General features: G+C 50.1%; 1 long non-coding RNA gene across 4 annotated transcripts; it reads left to right on the top strand.

The window, feature by feature from the left end:
• The first annotated feature begins 1,660 nt into the window (after window positions 1–1,660).
• On the top strand, window positions 1,661–7,011 carry LOC140625522 (uncharacterized). Of its 4 annotated transcripts, none has more exons than XR_012024854.1 (4): window positions 1,661–1,750; window positions 3,387–3,523; window positions 4,339–4,406; window positions 6,661–7,010. It is a non-coding gene; the product is annotated as an uncharacterized lncRNA (long non-coding RNA). The 4 variants fall into 4 exon arrangements; XR_012024855.1 differs by having other exon boundaries at window positions 1,664–1,757; window positions 6,661–7,011; XR_012024853.1 differs by lacking the exon at window positions 1,661–1,750 and adding an exon at window positions 1,764–2,896 and having other exon boundaries at window positions 6,661–7,011.
• Window positions 7,012–7,510: the final 499 nt, after the last annotated feature.

The following is a 7,510-nucleotide window of genomic DNA, read 5'->3' as shown; positions in this document are numbered from 1 at the left end:
TTGAGGTGAGCGCAGAAAGCTGTGTAAGATTTAAATAGAGATAAAAAGAGTATATTTCAGGAAAGAGGAACTACCTGTCTGAAAGACTCGAGGCAAGACGTGCAGTATTCAAGACCATCAGGCAGACCTGGATGTGTGACCTTGAGCCGGTTCCCTAACCATTCTGAGCCTAATGTTGCTCGTGTCTTCCCTGGAGGCAATGAGCATCAGCTAATCAGTATAATTCTCAAGGTGGTTGGGAGGATTATGTGAAATCGGCCCTTAAAGGAGCATCTAGAACAAAGGGCATCCATTAAAAGGTAGATTGTCATCATACTTATGATTAATTAGCACCATTATAATCTAATCAAGAAAAGTTTCCAACAAGAAAAAGGTGGGACTGTCTATTGACCATCGAATGTGTCTTGATTACAGAATACCATAAATTTGAAAAGAAGGAATAATAAGAAATCAGTTCTTGGTAACCCAGGTATTGGCTTAAAGACGTCCTTTCATGAGAGAATAACCGTATGAAATGCCATTGTTCACGTGGAAAGAGATTTGGGCAGAAATGTGTGACTTTTCTCACCTCACTTGTTAAAAGTCATAAAAGCCCCTTCTCAGTTATTATTAGAAAGAAAAATATGTTTTTCCAGCGACATACTATTCAGGGACTGGGAATGTTTGTCCTGAACACCCCTTTTAGCAAGGGCATTATGCTATTATGCCAGGCTGAGATATTTATTTCTGGAGGTCTGGTGGTGTGGGGGGGTTGTTTGGGTTTGGCTGGGGTTGGGTTTTTTGAGGAGGAAAAGAGGAAGTGACTTGAGAGTAAAACATTCCTTCCTCAAAGAGGCAGATCCCATGATTTTAATTAGGAAGCCGTGTAGTGTGTTCAGCTGGGCAGTCTGTCAGCACTTGTGGGTCTGGCAGGCTCCGACAACTGGAGCTCAGCTGCTCCATACTCTGGAGAAGCTGACCACTAAGTCCTCACATTAACTGCAGATGGCACTGCAGGGCATGGCATGGGTTTCCCACCACCATCCCTTCCACTCCCACCAGCGAATGCAGCCAAGCAGGGCTGGCTCCACCCTGTGGAGGGTCTGGATCGCTTGCAGGCTTAATCATTCTCTGTCCCCTCATCGTTGGACTCATGCAGCAGGAAAGTGCTCAGGTCAACACCTGTTGTCTCCAGGGGGAAGAGTCTCAGAAACTACAAAGCGCCCCAAACCAATCTCCTGTAGTTTCATATAGAAAAAAAAAAAAAAAGAAGAAGAAGAAGAAGAAACTACCCTGGACAGAGAAATGTAGACTGAGGTCCTGCCCAATTACCCCCAATGCCGTCCGTTCCCACCTGGAGCCACTGAGACAGGATGCAGACCATGCATAAAGATTCCTCAGCTTTTTCTTTCTCAACCCAATTTCTACATTTTACACGTTTGTTGATAGTCAGCATCAGAAGAATAAAGGGCTTTGGTAGGAGTGTTGTGAAAAGGGTGATAAAACACTACTTCAAATTCGCTACTTATTAAAACTGTAGAAGTTTTCGTGCGGATGAAGGTCAAAAGTGTTGGCTGAATTATACTGTTTGCATTATACTTGCTGGCTTGCCTGTGGATTTAGGCATTCTTGTGCCACCTTTCCAGAGAAAATCAGAAGCTGCCTAGATAAAGGGTTGCTAGAGAAACGGAATGCGGTGACAGGAAGTGTAATCACCCTCTACAAATCTGTGCTCTTGCAGGCCAAACGACTTTCCTTTGGTGGCATTACGGTGAGGGGTAAGGACGGACACGCGTGGGAACTACAGAAGATGAGGCCTTAACACTCCTCTCGGCATAAAAATCTCCGGAGGAATGAGAGGCCAAGGAATCTGCATTTTAATGTTCCAGCTGATTGTGATGCAATCGTCCTCCATCCACAGTTTCAGGAATGCTAGAGGAGTCGAACCGCTGGAGCGCTGGTGTTGAAAGACACAACCACTTCCCACCACATGGCCTCTATGCTGATGTTTCAGGGGATCTGATTTCCATTTGGTATCGTGCAAGCCCCATCACTGCAAAGCCTGGGTTAGCAGTGTTGGCTTGAGTGAGGGAAGAAGGCTAAATATCCGGGATTTGCCAAATTCAGGATGTGTCTATGACATGACATTAGGTGTCAGAGAATTAACAAATATTTCTACCAGTGTCTTCAAAGGGCAGGTATTAATTTTCACACTAAATCATGCATTAGTTCAGGAAAAAGAGAGCCACATGAATTTCAAATTTAGGGTGCACAAAAATCCCCCCTTATCTACTTTTTGTCTCCTCTCAGAATAAAAGTTAGATTTTTTACCTAAGAAAATTTCACACTGTACAGATTTTAAATCTGTAGTTACCAACCCACATATTTCTAAGAATGTTATGCAATTTTAGTCATAAAGCAAAAAGGTATAATAAAGCCTCTTACAAATAACAATAATCTTAGGAACTTAAAAATAAGAATAGACCTCAATGAGAAACACCTATCCTTGACCACATTCCCTAACTCCAAAGCACGTCCCAAGAAATTACTGGAGATGATTTATTAAAATCACCAAGCCAATAGGTGCTGAGAAAAAAAAAATCTGGAGGGTGAAGAGTATGATTTGGATTTTAGTGACCACATGGGCTCCCTTCAAAGATTCTTCTAGGAAGATACGACTGTGCTGTTTTCTGCAGAAAGAGCTCACGTCTTGGCTCTGCCTCACATCGGCTGTGTAACCCCGGGCAGGTTACTTGGCCTCCCTGAGCATCAGCCTCCGTATCTACAGTCGTGGAGAGAACAATGTCCACCTACAAGTGTGATTATTAGAAGTCAGTGAGATAAACTATATACTTAGTAAATCTGACATTTTCTCCATGGCAATATGAATATCTAATTGAGAAAGCAAGAAAAGCAAGTAAGGATGAAATAAATAATTTAGAGTCTTCTTTCTAAACAGTTAAGAAAATGTAACAGAGGAGATCACAACGGCCAAGACGAGCCTTTAAGAGAAACTCGGGTTTAAATCCTGACTCGGCCATTGAGTAACCTCGCGGCTGAGGGCATCTACTGAAAGCTTCTAAGCTTTAGGCTCCTCGTTCATGAAAAGGAGCCCAAGGGAGAGAGACCGTGAGAATTTCCAGGAGAGAAAAAAATATGAGCTACTTAGCATAGGGCCTGGAATAAGGTAAGTCCTTGCTCCACGGTGGTCGTTCTCCACGCCGTTATCTCATTATGATCATTATTATTAACAATGCAGAACGGATCAAGATGCTCGAATGTTCCTCTCCAGACAACCTTATTTGGTTCAAGTCCAGTAAGTTTGCAAAAGGTTAAATGATATGATCTTGGCTTTCTGGCAGAACAACTTTATCAGCCTTAAAAGCAACCTCTAAACTGTTTTCCAGATCACTGGAGGTTGGCCACGTGGTCCTCGGCTTCCAAGTCCTGGAGCGACTGTCATCTGTGCAGGCAGCTGCGGCCAGCCGAGTGGAGACCTCGCGCGCCTCGCGGAGAAGCCAGGCCCCAGCCCTTGAATAAAGAGGTGGGCAAGACATTCAGCAATGTGGTGCACAACACGGGAAGTGTCTGTGCCCCTGGAAATCCATTCCATTCTGGTAAAATGTGGGCCTTGTAGACCCTTAAAGAGATAAAAATGTATATAGAGTCAACTCAGTTGTTCAGGTGGGTAATAAAAGATGAATTTAGACACGAATTTCATATTAGGTAACAGGTACACAAGTCATAAGCCAAGTCTTTGCTTGCCGTAGAAGCAGGTAGGGATGGGCTCCACCGGTGACTTCCAGAGAGGCCGGGGACGAAGGTGTGACTGCCGTTTGAGCCCGTGCAGTAGTGACCCAAGGCGGGGACAGTGGGTACGCAAGACTCTGCTTCTTTGGATCTTTAGAAAGAAGGTGTGGGGAGAGAAGCCTAACCCTGACCCGTGACTCCCGCCACCTGCTGCCAGAGATCAGCGGCAGCTCTCCTCTGCGTGGCTCTGACTTTCCGGGGAATCTGCACTCAGCCCCGGTTTTAGGGGTTTTCACATGACCGCTAACCCAGGCACCTCTCATTCACTGGAAGACAGTGACATCCATAAAATCTATTTTCTCGTTTTCAGAAAGATCATTTTCTACCCATTTTCTTTGATAAGTATTTCCCACGCGCCTGTGTGAGGCACTCGTGACGTGTCCGCACTGAATGCCCCATAACTAGGCCCATCAGCCCCAAGAGACCTGGAGCCCCTGACGTCTGCCCTGGCAGGTGTCCAGCTACAGGTCCTAAAGACGGCAAATCCGAAGCTGGGTGGATGGGGGCGTGAGGATCTGTCTTGACTGTAAATCGGTGTTCCTCTTCCAGATGTGAAGGAAAGACAGTGATGCAGAGCCTGTGTCCTAGAGGCTGAGGACAGACCCAGTGGCAGGAAGGTACCCACAGGACCCCTGGCGGGAGGTGGGGGATGACAGAGCCTGAAGGAAAGGAGAAACTGCACCTGCTGGGAGCAATCGGGAGGGCTTCCTGGAGGAGGCGCATTCCGGAGGGCCGGACTGGCAGGGGTACAAACAGGCGGGGGCGTCCAGAGCGCTCCTGGTGGAATCTGCGGGAGGGGAGGCTGCGGGGAGCCTGCGGGGAGCCTGCGGGGAGCCTGCGGGGGCCCGAGTCCCGGCCGGTCCAGTCTGTGGGTGAAGGGGTCTCTGAGAACTGCTTTGGCAAGAGCGGCGGCGGCCGAGCTGTGTCTTCGGGACGCGGATCTGGAGCCGGGACAGGAGCGGCGGCCGAGCGCCCCGGGGGCAGGACCCCCTCGGCCGGGAGAGGCGGGTCTGCACGGTCCGGGCCAGCTTCCCCGCTGCTCCTAAATGGGTTCTTGGGTGGGAGGACGGAAGCCGCAAGCCGGAGAGGGGAGGCCAGGGAGAGCCGGGGAAGGAGGAAGGGGGGTGCGTGGGGGTGCTTGGGGTGCGGGGCGGTGCTGGGGGTGCGGGGCGGTGCTGGGGGTCCGTGGGGGTGCGGGGCGGGGTGCGTTGGGGTGCGGGGCGGGGTGCCTGGGGGTGTGGGGGGTGCGGGGCGGGGTGCGTGGCGGTGCTGGGGGTGCATGGGGGTGCGGGGCGGGGTGCGTGGGGGTGCGGGGCGGGGTGCGTGTCTGTGCTGGGGGTGCGTGGGGGTGTGGGGCGGGGTGCGTGTCTGTGCTGGGGGTGCATGGGGGTGCGGGGCGGGGTCCGTGGGGGTGCGGGGCGGGGTGCGTGGCGGTGCTTGGGGTCCGTGGGGGTGCGGGGCGGGGTGCGTGTCGGTGCTGGGGGTCCGTGGGGGTGCGGGGCGGGGTGCGTGTCGGTGCTGGGGGTGCGTGGGGGTGCTTGGGGTCCGTGGGGGTGCGGGGCGGGGTGCGTGGCGGTGCTTGGGGTCCGTGGGGGTGCGGGGCGGGGTGCGTGTCGGTGCTGGGGGTCCGTGGGGGTGCGGGGCGGGGTGCGTGTCGGTGCTGGGGGTGCGTGGGGGTGCTTGGGGTCCGTGGGGGTGCGGGGCGGGGTGCGTGGCGGTGCTGGGGGTCCGTGGGGGTGCGGGGCGGGGTGCGTGTCGGTGCTGGGGGTGCGTGGGGGTGCTTGGGGTCCGTGGGGGTGCGGGGCGGGGTGCGTGGCGGTGCTGGGGGTCCGTGGGGGTGCGGGGCGGGGTGCGTGGCGGTGCTGGGGGTGCGTGGGGAGTCCGGGGGGTGCGTGGGGGTGCGGGGCGGGGTGCGTGGGGGGTGGTATTAGATCCACTGTCCATTAGGACTTGGGAACTTGCAGTGAACTTCTCCAACTCGCAAACGCCAGCCCCGGGCGCGCGCAGGGAAGGCCTGAGTCTCGCGCCCCGCGTTCTGCCGCGGTCCGTTCCGGGTTTCGACGATGTGCCCCAGCCCGTGGGATGCCAACGTGGGGGCTGCACAAAGGGACGTGGGACTGCGCCGTACACTTTTTGCAAACTTCTTGCAAGCCTATGATTAGTTCAGAATAAAAGGGTTTTGTGGGGTTTTTTTGTTTTTTATTTTGCAGAAGTGAGCACACGTCGTGCGCCGCCCCAAGGCCGCCCCTGGCCTTGCTGCGTCTGCGGCTGCCCAGGCCCGGCAGCCCAGGGCGACCCGGCGGGGCACTGCCCTGGGGACCTGTCCCAGTCTCAGGGACGTGCCCCTTTAATCTTTGACCTTCCTCAAAACCCTGTACTACCCTAATCTCCCAAAAAGAGTTGTTATTTTTTTCTAGATGTATCAAAGTTCACAAGTTTTCCATTTCAAAGCCTTTCTTATTCTGTGACCTGGTGCAACAAAAGAGCAAAGAAAAAAAAGTTTTCTATTCACATTTTCTTTTAAATTTTCTGCATCTCAGATTTGTTCAAATCATTATACATTATTCTCGAAAAGCTCTACAGGTCCTTATTCTTTCTTGATTCTCTTTTATATCACTGCGATAATTTCAGCCCCCTACTTTGCCACACAAAACCCATTTTTCTGCAAAACTCTTAGTATGCTATAAATTCCTACTTGCCATCTCCTCTATTTTTAAGACTCCCTGATTATATGATGAAACAAGCATATTCATTTAAGATGCTTAGAACAGTCTGTGTCACATTAGTATTTAATAAATTAGAAATGTTTTATTTGCTACCTCCCCTTAATGCCTTTTAGAAGCATGATTTTTTTTTTTTTTTAAATTAAAGGCAGGCTGCAACCGGCAGCGCCTCATTTGGATGTATCTGGAGTCTTGGAAGCTTGACACCCTACCTTCTCATACAAATGGACCGTGAGAGCTTGCGAGGGACACCCACATAACCAGCCAGATGAGCTGGATCAACCCTGCTGATCAATGTGATGACAGATGTCACAGCCGTCTTGCCCTCACATCCTAGAAGTGTGATTTTTAAAAATTCTTTAGCTTCCAATTTTTATTTTTGATGTTAATAAATATTTTGCTTTATTTTAAATCTAAGGAAAATATGCAAAGATAGAAAATATCAAAACCAGAAAATACCAGAGCAATCTCTCATACTTAAAACTAGTTTTCAGATAAGAGGATTTTTTAAAATTCTCTGATTTTTAGTGCCTACTGCCTCTAAACAAGGTCCCAAAAGATTTGATGTACATCCGTTAGTCTCCAGTCTCTTAGTCTATGGCGAATAATTATTCTAACTTAGAGCAAATTAGCTTAAACAGATAAACAAAAATCTAAGTCATCCCCTCTGAAAACCAGGCCTTCCACTTTTTTTTTTTTTTTTTTTTTTTTTTTGGCATTCAAGCCTTGCAGCCTAGAGATTATGTTTACTGTAGAGGTAACAGATTCTCATTTTCTTGGACCATTTTGAAGGATGGGCCACTCCTTGGAAGGGTGAGGTCCTTTCCAAAGTTAACTGGGAGGGAGAGAAGTCTCTCATAACCAAAGCAAGAACTTCGAGCCCACGTGAACTGCAGGGAGGGGATCCTTCTTGGATTCGTCATGTAGATATCACCATGTAGGCAGCAGGTCTTAAGTGAGGGGTGTTAAGGTGGCGCCTCCACATGGAGAGAGACTGG

The sequence above is a fragment of the Canis lupus genome, chromosome 36 (assembly GCF_048164855.1).
Source record: "Canis lupus baileyi chromosome 36, mCanLup2.hap1, whole genome shotgun sequence".
Classification (NCBI taxonomy): Eukaryota; Metazoa; Chordata; class Mammalia; order Carnivora; family Canidae; genus Canis; species Canis lupus.
This window is presented reverse-complemented; position numbering and strand designations above follow the sequence as displayed.